At 37.2% G+C, this 15790-nt stretch overlaps 1 protein-coding gene across 10 annotated transcripts in view; it reads left to right on the top strand.

Annotated features, from left to right (window-relative positions):
* NCKAP5 (NCK associated protein 5) overlaps positions 1-15790 on the top strand; it is a 396774-nt gene that overhangs the window by 346822 nt on the left and 34162 nt on the right. The window lies entirely within an intron of this gene.

Raw genomic sequence — 15790 nt, 5'->3', positions numbered from 1 at the left:
ATCATCCTAAACAGTTGTTTTATAGAATCATAGAGTTATCATAGAATGGTTTGGGTTGGAAGGGATCTTTAAGATCATCTCATTCCAACCCCTGCCATTGACAGGGGCACCTTCCACTAGACCAGGTTGCTCCAAGCCCCATCCAGCCTGGCCTTGAACACCTCCAGGGATGGGGCAGCCACAGCTTCTCTGGGCAACCTGTGCCAGAGCCTCATCACCCTTATAGTAAAGAATTTCTTTCTAATATCTACTCTAAATCTACCCTCCATCAGCTCAAGGCCATTCCACCTTGTTCTAAGAAAACAAAGTTCACTGTGGTTTTTAGCTGTGCTTTGATGAGTTTTTTCTACTGGGTTTGTTCAAAACTCTTAACAAACTTAGAGCTGCACAAATTTATAACTGAGCAGTCTTCTAGGTTGGTATCATGTAAGACAATGCTGGTTCATCGTGTTCTAATAATGAAACACTTCTGGGTGTGTTAAAGAGAAAACATGTAAAATTGCAGTTGCTAGGGTTTTAATGTATTGTCAGTTCTTGATCTAAACAAATTTAAGTATTTTGCTGATTTTTTTTATTTGCTAAATTGAAAGAAAGCAAGAATGCCTACTTATATATAATTTCCCTCCTCATATACCTGTATCTCAGGAACACATGAACATTTCTATATGAAACAGTCATTTATATTGTGCTATACTGTACTTTGACATATATTTAAAACATTTTGAAAGTTTTTAAAAATTTGTTTCACTCTGGATGCCTTTGCTGTACTGTCAGCGAGGAAGTCAAATGGGGCCCTGGCAGCACAGATGCTACCAGTGCTCCCACCCCCACAGACAGCAGACCTTGGAATCCATGAGGAGTATCACTTTCAGGTTCATTCATCTTCCGAGCTCTTTTCTCAAGCCCTTTGCGATAAAATAGTTGGGTTTTGAAAGAGGGATGATGTGGAAATTGCTAAAGTACCTAGTAAGGGGAAGGACATAATAAAAAGGTTGACTTTCCCTTCATTTCATGAGAGACTCCCCAGCTCAGACAAGTACAGCAGGGTCTCCAAATATTCCTATATATAAAATTCTTTTATTGAATGTAAAGATGATGTGCCAAGCTCCTGACAGTATTGTTCCCATGTAAACATTAAAAGCCTTTATTTTACAAAGGTAAAGAATTCTGTTTCCTCTAAGACAGTAGAAGTGTCATTGTCTTGAATTTCCCCATTGTCACAATGGCCCAAAAACTCACAAGACAGTTACAGATGACACATAGAGAATGTAATAATTGGACATCTTGAGAAAAACAAAGCATTTGTTAAAAAGTTCAATGCTTCATATTTCAAGTACTGTTTCAAATTAGCAGCTACTCCAGAAAAGTTTGATTGCATTAATTATAATGCATTAAGAGTTTTCATTGATAAACAGCTTCAAGGGAAAAGACAAAAATCCACGGCACAAGCAAACAAATGTTAATTACTGAAAATTCATTCTTGCAGACAACTTCACATGGGAATACTGTGGTATGCAGTAACAGTATTTTTGGGTATACACAAATTAACAGGTTATTTTCTTTCTGGTAATGTATCTGTAATGAACAGGAAATTTAGTCATAATTAATCATATCATTCTTCAGTGTTGATATGAAGCTATACTGAGGCTGAAGGGAAAGAGTGAATGTGCCATTTTCTCAGACATCAACGCTCCAGTGATTTACCAAGCCCCATGTTTGGAAGCTGCATGATGATAATTTTTCTGGGTTCAGTTTCCTTTTCTCTTTGTTACCTCAAATGGGTGACAAATTCTCTAGAGGAGCAAGTCAGCATGGAATATGCCTTTTGCTTCTGATTAACTTAAGCTTCACACAAAAACATAGTCTCAGCATCAGTAGGCTGATGAGAAGTTTCAGAGAAGGTTTTAAGCCTATTCTTAAATTTATACTCAGATTTCAATACAAAGAAAGAGTATTTCTTGTCATAGATATTTCTATGTGTGAATATGATTATTCACCATAATGGAATTCCAGCAGTCATTCAATCCTTAGCAACCTAAGTGAATCAAACAAACTCTTCTGGTCTAAAGCACCGAAATTCAGGGAGTACATGAAAGCATGGATAGTTCATCTGAAGGAATTGTTTTATTGAACTGGAATGTTTTTGGTTTCAAATCTTATATTTAATATGTCACTGATTGAGCTAAAAGGGTAGATTCATTGTTTAATAAAAGCCTCTTGAGTTTTGACATCAGGGGCATCACTGCAAGTAGATTTTGTCCCCAAAATGACATCACTAGTAAAAATAGAATGTATTTTAACAATCTGAATAAGCCTTCAGTTTCTTGAGCTTTGTACACTAGAGAGCAACATGATAATTGGTAGTAGCAATCCAAAATATATCTGGGTACTGCCTAGTGAAGTTGTAGGGGGAGTTAATTCCCTGAGGCAGGCTGGGGTTAGGAAGTAGAAAGATTCACAGTTCTTGGAAAGAAATTATGTAACTGACCCCTGACGTAACTGCATCGACCCCTGTTGTTTACTTGGAGAATTTCAACTGAAATTCAGAGATGGGCAAAGGTTGTAAAGATAAACGTAGTCAGAATTTTTGAAACTTTGAAGAAAGACTTGAAGCTAATTTTTGTCAGATTTCCATTAGAGGTCCAGGTCAGTTGCTAAAAATTGATCCATCCAACATTAAATGGGAACCTTGTAGATAATACAGAGAAAATGCCTGCAGGGACTTAAAAGCGTTTTAAAAGTCTCTAGCTAGATAGAGGGTTGGGCTTCCACACTATCAAAGCAACATTAAAAGTGCATTGTAGACTTTGGTGCTTTGTGCTAGAACAAAAACACACACTGAGGTCAAGGGATTCTTTTGTATCTCTGCTGTAGCCCAGCGCTCGATTCCATTAAAGTTCTTGATAATCATCTGCCTTAAGGCAGGCTTTATCATCGTTCTTTCTGCTTTCCAAGAACAACCTTATAGAAGGGTTTCACAGTGTAATTTGGTCAGAAAAAAAGGAGAAACTTTTTCCTATTTTTAAGAAACTTTTTGGAGATTTGTCTTCTTTAGAGAGCATTTGGTTGAATCCCTCAAATGCCCAACGGTCCAGAAAGGAAGTGTTGTTGGTATTTTATATGTTACGTGGTGTTTTAAAATACACCCCTTTAAGCTCTATATGCAGCAAAGTAATCAAACTACGTTTTCAGTAGAAGCCAGGGATGTCCTTCACAGCAAGTTTTATAGGTAAGCTGCTAGCTACTTGATAGCAATTTTACAGATATACTGATAGCAAATGTAGGACATGTAATATGTTGTAGATGTGAGTAGGTTTGGCTTAAAATGAAATGTCAGCATAACAATTATTTGTATGGAGGTTTCAAATACTAAATATGATAGCCCTGGCTTTATATTGTGATATTGTTTTATTTAGTACCCGGTAGCCATACTATGAAATTATATATATGACAATAAAAAGCCACGCTTCATGAGCAGACTTTTCTATGAAGGGAAGACCTGTATTCTTCCTAGTGTCCCAGATAAATTTATTTGTCTCTGATTCCTCTTTTCTTTCTGGTTCTTATGTATATTTTTCCCACAAATATACACGTTTACTGCCAAGTGGTGGTCACTCTTTACTGCTTGTGTGGTACCCTAGTATTGCCTCATTATCTAGACCAGCACACAGAGCCTACTTCTTTGTTTCCATATCCATAACCATTTCTAATTAACAGTTTCTTTGCTCCAGTGTTGTCTGCCCTTTTTTCTCTTGGTTTCTTCAGATCTAGATTTCAAGAAGAACACTGGAACTGAGAAAGTATGTTTCAAATTTCATTTCTGAATGTGCATTTTAATGTAGATATTCATAGTTCTCAGATATATAAACTATCCAATGTCCTATTCCAAAGCTTGATGAAAACAATAACATTTATCTGCTTATTTAGATAAGCTTGCACCAACCTTCCAGTAAGGGAAAAACACCAGACACCCAACCTCTGCTGAACCAAAGACTTGTTTTAGACACCATTATGTAAACTGCTAAAACTTTGGGTGTTCTTACTAGAGTATTAAGTAAACAGCTGTTGAATTTATGTTTTCTCATTCTTGGGTAATGGAAAGAGATATGAAGGAAACAAGCCTGATTAATGTGGTAAATACATTAAGTTTGACATGCATCATCCTAAAACATGTCCATTAAGTCTGACATATTTGAGCAAACACATTTACATTAAGGAACCCTCCAAACCTGGAGACAGATTAGGTCTGTAATGAATTACTGAGATAAACGTAACAGGATAAGTGACAGAGGAAAGATGGTGAACAAATTGAACTGTATTACGGCCTGTGCATTCAGTAAAGAGAGGTGATCCTTATCACTGTGGAGAGGCAAAAGGATAATCCAGAAATTGCTTAAATGCCCGGCAAATCTTTGGACGCCTCTAATGCATTTAATGAAGAACAATATTCAACTGATAAAATGTCTTCTGACCACAAAATAAATCCTCTCTTGTCATGAAGTCTCAATGCCTGAGAAAACAACTTATCACTGTCAGTGTTAATCAAGCCATTGGTAGAAGTTGAGAAGAACCATTTAGCAATCATCTTATCACCGATATAGCAGTTGAATTATTCATTTACACATGATCAGATAAAGGAAAAATGTTTGCTGTATCTTCCCCATCACCACCCAGCAAAGCTGTGGAGTACCTAGAAGTCTCTACATGTGAGGTTGCTGTCTATAAAAGTCATCAAGGAAAAACAGTTATCATGGAATCTGTTTCCAATCTGGGTTTGTTCCTATTTCGAATCTGCAAAATGTTACGTTTTGATACAAGTTTTGATAAGCTATTAGATTTTTCATGAATCCCCTATATGAGCTATGGTACAAGTATGCATAAATTTATTCAGATATCAGTAACAAAGCCATTTTCTAAAGCCCTGTGTGCATGCAGAAGGTGAGAGGTAGGTGTTAGATCTGTAGGTGCTGGCTGTATTGCTTAGTAAGCCTGCTTCCTGTGTTAGAGCCCTGAAATGGGAGTCAGGAGGAGCACACAGCTTAAAAACTTAACTTGCTATATCTAATCATCTTGGATGTCAATCCAAGGGATTAGGTTCCCAATTGCTAAAACAATGATGAATTAAAAAATTGTAAAATAAACTGCTCGCCTCTAGGGACATCAGGATCCAAACTTGTTCACAAAAAAACCAAACCAAAACCAAAAAAGCCACGAGTGTCCTGGAAGACACGGGGAGACCGTCACAATCTCCTTATGTATCATGGTCTCATTGTTCTGAGAATACTTGAGACAGGAGGTGTGTCTGAAAGCACACAACAGAACTGAGCTCAGCTGGGTAAAAAGCATTACATTTGTACTTTGACTCACCAAAATACCTCAGTCATTTCCTCTAACTATGCCACTTGATGCCTCCATGTAATAACCCCAAAGCATTTACATTTTCATGCAGTTATCAAGCACTCTTCTTCCACTTTTGTACTTCAAAATCTTCATTTTCTGATCCTTCAACACAATTGAAATGATCCATGTCTCTGGTTTGCTTACTTTTCTGAACCAGAGTAGCTAAAATGAGCCATCACTGAGGGGAAATCTTTTTAATAACTAGTAGGCGTTGCAAGAACAGCTGACTGCATTGTGTGTAAAAACATACCCCTAGGTTGGAAGTCCTCCTACTCAGGCACTTCATCAGAATGGAAAGAGCTGAGACAGGAATGCCATTATGTGAGTTTGGGCCACTAGAAATGGGATGAATAGTGTCTGCTGTACTGTGTTCTTGACTCGTTTGGCATTTGGACATTTCTGCAGGGATTAATTTTGAAATGATTGTCTGGAGGAGCCTATGGTAATAGACTGAAACTTTCTGTGTATTTTTCTAGTTGATACTTACTTTCCATGAAGATGATGGAGAGCCTTGCCAATGAGAATAATAAGAAACTAACATCCATTAATGTCTTCTAATTTATGTCAGCTTACCTTCTTCACAGTCTGGCAAAGACAAATCATTTCTTTGTACTTTAAAGATAGTAGACATAGCACTTGTCTGATTGCCAATTCTGCAGCACTGCTGCAGCCTACTGTCTAGCTTGTCTTCCTTCGTGGAGAGAATTAATATTTTGGATCAACACTTCTTTATTAGCCACAATGCTTTGCTGTTAATTTCCTTCTTTGTCATTACATTTATTCACCCAGAAATACCAAATTTTATCACTGGAATGAGAAGTGTGGCTCTTTCTGCATTATATATAGGATACAGTCTAATTATTATTCAAGATACTGAAAATCTGCTGGTCTCATTCAGGCTTAAAATGTCAATTAAACAGGATGGCCGGGTTCTTTGACTCTGAAGTTAATGCTTCTGTGTTGATTTACACTCCTTTACAGTCTAACTCAATCTATATTCATTTTTATCACTCAAATCTGGACTATGCCTGATTATCATACCTATTACAGGATAGTACATGCCAGTATTCTCTATGAATCCTTCTATTTGAAACTTTTCTACTTTTACATGTATTTTGCTTCTGGCTAGAGCCATCCATAGATCTATGCATGAAGCTTCAGTCATGCATTTCCCATTAACTAATTCATACACCTGAAGTACAACTGAGCAAACTGAAAATCATTTTGATTGAGGGTGTGTTGTTATTTTAAATGTGTTTCATCTGTGTTCATGTGAACTTTATGCTCCTTTTCTATAGTGACATCTATTATAAGCTTTATGAAAAATAAAAATAAAAATTTCACCTGAATTATCAATTATGCTTGAGCTGGCATATGCCTTTTACAGACTCTCACTCTGAGGACAGGATGCCTATTCCTAATTTTTTTGCTGTTTTTAATTGAGTTTGAGGAACTTTGATTCATGTCTTCAGTCTGAGACCTGAATTGTTGACATTTGATTGGGCAATTAGCCATCATAGCAGATCATAGAAAAACAGACTCTTCAAAAAAAAAAAAAAAATCACTGTAAGAGAGAAATAATACCTATAAAATTAGTACATAGCTTTTAATACTAGGTGAACCCAATTACTCAGTGTTTGGACAATTCACTCTTAGGAAAAAGAAAAAGAAATGAATCAGTATATTCATAGTGGATAATTTCTCTACTTCCTATCTTTAACAGGCACAGAGGTGCAGTATTTTGTTTCAAAATGGTCATTCTAAAGGTGTTTTTGCAACACCATGTAACATGGCATACTTTTTTTTTTTTGGAAATAGTAGATTTTCTAAAAAAAAAAATCTCTGTTCATTCTTTTGGGTTTAAATCATGATGGTTTCTCACTGGCTCCTGCTTGCATGCAATTGGTTTCACAGTGATTCAGCTGGTTTGGAGGAGCTGAACTTGAACTTGGGTACCAAAGTGGAAGGATTATATTACACCTTAAAGTTACTTGAGGCTCTCTGCACTCACTTTCTTAATGAGTTTTCGTGTCATTAATTAAGAAATAAATTCAGTCTGTTTCAGGTGTGCGTGTATATTTTTAAGTGTTTGTTGGCTTTAAGTAAAGCCATCTGCAGGGCAGAAATAAAAATAAATTATTTAAAGCTTCATTTAACATTCATGTGCCTTTAATTTCAATATTTTTTGTACTAACAAACAAAAAGCAGTGATGTTAAAAAATAAATATAGTGTGTTCTCTTGTGCATTTGCAAAACCCAGAGTTTCCTGTGCACTTAGAAATCAGTCCATGTTTACCAGAGACAGCATTTGTGCTTAAAGCACTATCCCTAGTTCCTATCTGTTGGGAATAGAAAATCAAAGAAAGTATCTCCATATGAGTGAAAGTAAACTCCAGTTTATAAGAGAGTTGCTTAAGAGCAAGTAAATCAGTGCTTCCATCCTGCTATCCTCAAATGCTTCCAACGCACTAGTCAGTGAGCAGAAACCCTCAGTGGAACAGCCAAATGCTCCCTTGGGGACAGCCCGTGTCTCTGAGGTGCTACGTGTGACCTCTTCACTCCTGTAACTGCAGTCTAATGCAGTTATTCTTAAAATAAACCAGCTGCCTCTAATAATATTAGCAAAAAAAAAAAAAAAACAATCCTAATGCTTCTGGTAAGTATTTTCCAGCTTGCTCTTAGTTCCTGAACAACCTCCAAAAAAGCTAAAAGTATCTCTACACAAGCACTATTCACTGAAGAGGTTACAAGTTGGTTATGCTGTGTCTGCCAAATATCTATGTTCTTTATCCTCAGGATAGAGGTGTGATTAGCTCCATGTTTTAATATGAAGAACTGGGGCATGAAGAGAGAAAGATAAAGGCCTGTGGTTGCATGGAAAAGGCATGGCTGAGGCAGCCCTTAGCACCTGGGTAAATAAGAAACCGCTCTTTCTTGGGCTTTGCTGCTCGGAATTCCTGAGAGCTGGGATATGTCTTTCGTGTTAGAGAACCGCAGGTGAAGGGAAGCATCCACCCGTGCCTTGAATGAGCAATCCCCAGTAAGAGGTTCCTGAGACAGTGTGCAATTGTTGGCTAGCAACCTTTACATTTCAGGGTACTCAGGGAAACAGAAGGCTTTGCTCAGTGAAAAAGCCTGGGAAAAGCCACATTTCTGCACTGCGGCAGACCTGTTGCTTACCTCGGAATTTCACACCTTGCTTCAGATGTGAGGAGTTCTCTTTCCTCTCAGCTGTTCCTCATCTGTAACTTTCTTAAAGATAGTTACAGAGCTGTAAGGCTGATTGGCAAGTTCAGGTGTAAAACCAAAGGGGGATGTACAGCCAAAAAAGAATGGGGACAGCTCCTCAAAGGAGCTGACTCATTGACAGCCAGGCTGCAGCTGGGCCTCCTTTAATTACCTTTTACACAGAGCCTAAAGTTGCTCTTCACATGAGTTATAGATCTCCAGATATCTTTTCTAGTAGGACTAAAATTATACCTATTTCCAATATCCTACCTCCTGAGAACAGTGAGTAGATTTTTAGGAAGAAAGTATAACAGTATAATACAGAGAGATCATTCCAGACATCATTGGTTGTGAGAGTTCCCCAACTGGAAAAGTACATGTAGACCTTTGTATGTAATAGACACTGAGAGATGTGCAGTAGAAAATTCCAAGTTCCTTTGCTAGCTCATTTTGTTCTCTGTAACAACCCTATTCCACATAGCTTGCCACCTTACAAGCATGCAGGGAACAGATCTAAATGCCTGGAGGAGGATGGGAAGCACTTGTTAAAAAAAAAAAAGTCCAAAGATAACTCCTAAATTGGAGTACGAGATCATTACTACTCACTAATAATTAAAATTAGTCTTCTGACTTACTATTAGAAATTTATTTTAAGGTGGGACTGGAATTAAAATGAGGCAGCAATTTTCTCTTTCAACTCAGGAAATACATTTTGGAGATGAGGCTGTGGTAATGGGAAACTGTGAAGACAGCTGACAAATTATTGGATAAATGACATATTGAAGTTTGTGTGTTTTGAAAAAAAAAAAAGCATGACTAGGAAGAAAATAGAATACTGAATAAGTTTGTAAAGTGTGTATTTATTTCATTTATTATTATTAGTTTTATAAATAGATGTAAATTGTAATTCCACATTCAAGCAGCCATGAGTGAAGTTCACCTGTAGATCTGTCATCTGAAAATACACAGTAGGATCTTCTGCCTGTTTACCCTTCCTTAGTATGCATTAGAAATAATCTCATGTCACCAGTAAAATGCCCATGGAAATGTAGGTCTGTGAAAACCTGGGTCTTTTCTAGTTTTACCTAGGATAGCCTTTGGGGTTTTTTAGTTCTACATACTGGTTATGCCTCAGATCCAGATAGAAAACAATAATGCACTCATCTTTGACTAATTGGATCAAATTATAGTGTAAACCCAGAAGGAATAATCTACTTAAAATTGACATTGATTTGGCAGAAATACATTCTTTTTTTTTTTTTTTGGTTGCTTTAGCATTGCAGATGAAGAGAAGGATGTGCAAATAAAGAGATCTGTTTTGCCATCTGTAGTTTAAGTTCTTCCTGCCAATGCCACATGTAGCTTAAAGATGTTTATTAACTTTTAAAATAATTTTGCAGGGCCCTATTTACATTTGAAATATTTTTCTGAAAAAAAGAGAAAAATTATTAGTTTTTAATTTGGCATGTTTCAAAATACTAGAAAAAACTACGCTCTCTTTCTGTTTCAGAAGAAAACAACTACATGTTATCTTGTTCCCCTTTGTCAATTTAGTGGAAAGTCTTGAACTTTCTTATGCAAAGAAAGGTAATTTGTTAGAATTCCTTAGAATTTGTGTATTCTGCTACTGATGGGAATTACATCCTTTCACTTTTACTGTTGTAGATACTCCTTGAAGAAAGCCCATTCAATGTTATGTCCCTCTCAAAACCTTTCAAGGCTCGAGTCTGTACTGAAAACAGCTTGCTGGAAATTTCCCAGTGAAACTGTTCTTGATACAGAGCTATTTTTGACTGTTATTTTTTTCCTGAAGTTGTCTGCTTTCTGGGGAAAATTCTGGTGGTTGCTTTATGTTTCAGCTGAAATTTGTGTCAATCATGTACAGTTTTGTAGGCCAAAACTCGAAAATTTATGTGAGGAATATCTCAAACCAGCTGTAGTGGTGAGCACAGGGGAGGATTCCACATTTTTCATGAGGTGGGATGCTTCTTTGAAAGAAAATATGTCCCTGTGCTGTGAGTATTATACATAGAAAGCCTGATGGAAGCAGAACTACCTGTAATCTTTTTGACCTAAAATAGACTTGTCTTCTTTGTTGCTTTTTATTCTTAATGTTAAGATAGACTGGCCATCAAAGTTAAGTAACATAAGCACTCCTGTAACTTTGCCACCTCCACATGTTTTTTGTGACACAGTTTTGTGTTAGTTTGTGTGACATTTGAAGTAGAAATAATATCTGTTTGCAGTAGTTACATTTGGTGTCCATCTGTATGTCTCGTTAGCAGCATCGTGGTTCTACCTGACAGGAAATGGTTGAGGTTATTGAGCTGCTTCTGGAAATCTCGACCCCTCAAGCAGCACTGAGAGGCAGCTGCCTTCTGTCACTCATGGTACAAGAGATTAGAGAGGCAAAACTGCACTTAAAACATGCTAGGACCTGTAATTATTTCTTCTTAAGACCCAGAAGTCCTTCCCTCTGTGCCACCATGCAGAAATGTCTCCTCTTATTGTGTTTAATTCAAAGTGGGTGAATTGCCTGACCATTTTGAATGATACTGTGTATGCACAGGTACCTGTTTAATAGAATTGTTGATTGATGCCTTATTTTAGCTCTGTGGGTAAAACTGGATCTTGAGGTTTACGTAAAGATTTTTATGGATGATTCAAGAATCATTATAAAACTCACATTTTTTTTAACTAGATGGTCAAAATAACCATGAGTTATTTTATAGGTTTCTTAACAGTATGTAAAGAAGGACTGGCATGTGATTTGTGAAGAGACTAAGCATCTGTGAAACTCATTTAAGATACAACATAAAAAGACTTTATTAGAATGTGAATCTTTGCTTTACCTGAGGAAGCATTATGAAACACTCTCCAGTTACTCAGTTAAAGGTTTGTTTGCAATAATGTGGCGTTATATCCCCCTTAGCAAAAGCATCTCTTCACATTATTGGAGAAAAGTGTATTCAGAAGCTGTGTTTCAAGGTACATCATTACTTATGTCTTCTACTTTTATGATGACATTCATGATATCTCTTGGATGTGTACTAGGACTCAATATGGGTTCAACATGAGAAAGACTGACATGTCCCTAGTCTAAGTGAGGGACAGATTTTGCTCCATCGCTTATTTTGAGTAATACCCTATTTTGCAGCCAGCAGTGTAGAACTTAGCCTGAGGAAGCCTGGACCTGCATTCCTTGTGTTGTGTTTGAAGCAATTCCCTTCATTGTAGCTGTTCTCTGTTTTCTTTGAGTTTTGTGTTATTTGGGTTTTTTTCCAAAATTGGTTTTCCTTTCACGTGTGTTACATAAAGAGAGGAACAGAGAAGGGGGTTGTATAACAGCATAAAGCAGCGTGGTACCAGCTCAGACTGAGAGCTCCTTTTGCTCTCACAGAGACCAATGCTGATGCTTCCAAAGGAACACAAAAGCAAGGTCAGTGCTCAGCTTCCCTGGGTATCCTCCTCCAGTCTTCAGTGATTTCTACCAAGGATGGTTTCTGAGCTAGAGTTAATGTGGTTTTGGTATCTTCATGGCAATTGTTTCAGAAGAAGTAAAAAAAAAAAAGTTGAAGAATGATTAGGTTTAATGATCTGATGCTGGTATTTAAGATGCATTTTTAAATAATCTTTCCTCAGGAGAATGCCCTAAGATACTTTAATGAACTCTAAGTTGTCAATTCTTGACAGTGGGATATGTTTACTTCCAACTCTTTTATTTTTGCATTTCAGAGGAAAATGTAAAAAACCCACAGAAGGAGCTGCTATTGTTATTTTCCCCAGTGATGATCTCATTTTTAGCATTCCTGATACGTACCAGCCTGAGTGTATGTCCCTTTTCTATTCTCCTCTTGTCCAGACCCTCAGAATGGTGCACAGTTTTCACAGATTCTTTCTATTCCATCTAATTTGGGTGCTGACCCCATCTTGAAGAGGCCCTGGTGGTTTGCTGATACCAGAAAACATTGGTAAAGCACCAGTGATGATGCAATGTACCACAACCTGTCCAGCTTTACAAACTACCGTCATGTCCGGCTGATGTAGGGCATGAACTGCTTGATCACCTTGCCAGTGAAAATATTAATCTGAAAATTATTGAGAAGTAAACTTTAAGAAAACTTTCTATTTCTACTTTTATTTAGTGGTTGAGAAGCTTCTCGACATTAAAGGTCTTCCTCAAATTGTCCCCAAAGCTCTTAGTGAGGGCCTGTCATCAAAAGATTTCCATGCATTTAGGAGTTTTCTTGATCTCCAGGAAATTTCTGTAAATTCTTCCTTATTTCTGTTTTCAGTTCTGGAAATGCTCCTCTACAATAGGACTTTCAGGGGCTTCATTTTTGGCCCATACTCAAGTCCACATGATGGGAGGGAGAGAATGGGCTATTTCAGTATTTCAAACTTTTGATTCTAGTCTGCGTATTCAGTGAAATGGCTGATGGTGAGTCTGTCTGTGTCCACTATAACAACTAAAAGCCATTCTCTGAGCTTCTTTCTTTCCTGGAAAAGAAGGAGGGGGGAAAAAAATCAGAAACAGGCAAGGAATTTGGCTGGTATGCCAGGAAGACTTTGCAAGCAAATGTAATTAAGGTCATATATAACTCCTTTCAGGCTTTAATGTTTTGCAGAATCATTTTTCATCTATTGAGTAGTACTGTTACAGCATCAGAGATTTAACTTTTACATATTTTCATTATGTAGTCTTGTGCAGCTCTCACTGATAACAGTCATTTGAAGTGTCAGTGCAGCTGATGAAATCAGATGGGCCATGAAGATGTTTGAAAGCTGTCACTGAGGTGTAGAACATATTTTTTTATTTTGCAGTTGCTTCATAAAAGTTTAAAAACAACACAAGATAATGCACATTCATTTAGTAATACAAACTGTTCTGAAAGATACTTTTTTATTTGTATTATATAGCTTTAGGGATGAATTAGTTACTTTCACCAGTGAAAAATTAACGTCCACAAAGAATTTGGTGGTGCACTCTGGATTTAGGACTAAGTTTTTGAGGATAGTTCAGCATATCTGAGTCACAGAATTCTTAAAAAGTCTGTCTTTAAGTGTCACAATGGGAGCTGCTCAGTATTGAGCACTTTGAAGGGAGGCCTTTTTGAGGTTTTTCAGAACAAAAATTAGTGAGCTGTTTTAACAATCTGTTTTCCACCTGGAAATATTGCCTTTATCGTGGATAAAGTCTCTACACAGGAAGAGACTATAATCGATTAAAACTATTTTTCCTCTTAATTAAATGTGATACTGCTGGTGTGCTTCTACGTCACTCTCCCAATTATTCTGAAAACAGCAGGAGATTGTATTTTCTTGGAAGTGTGGCCCTCGGTATTCATTTCTCTTGATTTTATGCCATTGCTTTCACAGTCCATTCCTAGACCTACTCAAGATAACAGTGGGCAAGACGAGTCCTTACGCCATTTTAAGAAATATAACCTCAGAAGATAAAATAGTTTTCATCTTCCAGTTCTCCCTGAGCAAGAGCTGTAGCTTTGCTGTTTGATATACGTTTTGATCCTACTTAATTTCCCTGTAATAATTAAAAGGGAATGACTTTTTAGCTTCTCAGAGAATGCTCAGAAAGGAAACAACACTACAAGATCCTTCAAAGTCCCTGTGGAAATGGGTTACAAAATCAGGTCCTACATTAACCGTACAGATGTAGATGGCAGACTCTTCAGACTTTTATTTTCAGGAAGTTCTTTTCTGTTGTGCTTCCAGTTTACTCCATGTCTCTGCTGAAGAGCTTCTGCCTCTCCAGCATAACCAGTGTTGCACAAATGTCTTTCTTCTGGCAAAGAGGCAACTAACAGAAGTCCTTTCTTATTGTATATATGTTATATAATATCCATATTCCCTTATTTACTAACTCTGTCACTGACAGTCTTTAGTTGAAATATTTCCAGTCCATGTTAAACACACTATTTAAAATCAATTACCTGCAGAAAACGGCAAAGGCAGACACCTAGCATGTTAACTTTTTTTTTGCACTCCCAGGAGTAACAGTTAACCCACTTCTAGCTAGTATTTCACTATTCAAAAACAAAATGAAAAAATATGTCAGAGGAAGGACTGCCAAAGTAGGAGGGTTCAGTACATGAGTTGTCTGGATTTGGTGCATCAGAACCAAATATAATTGTTTGGGGTGTTCACGTTTCCTGGATAACCTTCAGCAACTTCTAAAATCATTATGGCACATTAGCTCAAAAATGTGGTGGAAAATGTAGGTGCCAGCTAGACATGGCTCCCACAGCTTATCTTCTTTTACCTATAGAGAGACTTGACTGGGCTGCAGTAATTGTGTGAGGGAAATCAGAGCCACTTGTTGCCCTTTTAAAAGACAGTGCATGGCATGTTTTGCTTTAGCAGTTCAGCCAGGCCCTGCAAGATTAAGGTGCTCAATATGACTTTCAGTCCTTCTTTGATTCTGAGTGACAAGGATAAGGTAATGAGGACCACATAAACATAAGCTGCTTCTCTTTTGACAAGAACCAAGAAATATAAATAGACATTTATCTGGAAGTAGTTTCTTATTTGCTATCAAGTAAGATCCATTAGAGATGAAGATATTTAACATAAATGACCATGGTAATGTTCTTAGTTCAAAAACAAATAGGCAAAACCCATAGGGGAGGAATATTTCCAAATTTCTGAGAGTATTAGAAACACTGTAGAAGAAAAAGTAATGAAAATGACTTGTCAGAGGACTGCTAACTACAACAGACTTAAATAACAAATGGGCATATCATAAAAAAGAAATCAATATCAGAAACACAGAAAATAGAGATGGAGAAGATATATTGGGTCATATTCTGCATCTCCTGCTAGAGAACAATTGTTCACTGCAGTATATCTTTTATCTAGTGTAGCCTTAAATTGTTCAAAGCAAAGTAAATTCCTCTGCTTCCTTTGGGAGTGTCTGCCACAGACTGAAGATCTCGCTGTCAAGGGATATTTCCAGACATTTAACGTAAATTATGCTCATTTTCCAACCATTAGTGCTGAATTTCCCTCCTTGGTGTTTATAGCTCTCAGAAGGACCTTGCCATCATAGTCCCTTTGACATTGTTTGCCCATTATGCAAACAAAAGGGAAGTCTCTGGAAATTGATAGAAGATGAGAGGGCAGGGGGTGCTGGTACATCCTGGTT

Source organism: Myiozetetes cayanensis, unplaced genomic scaffold (assembly GCF_022539395.1).
Source record: "Myiozetetes cayanensis isolate MyiCay16 unplaced genomic scaffold, myiCay2020 scf9, whole genome shotgun sequence".
Lineage (NCBI taxonomy): Eukaryota > Metazoa > Chordata > Aves > Passeriformes > Tyrannidae > Myiozetetes > Myiozetetes cayanensis.
The sequence above is the reverse complement of the archived record's forward strand: the minus strand, read 5'-3'. Positions and strand labels throughout refer to the sequence as shown.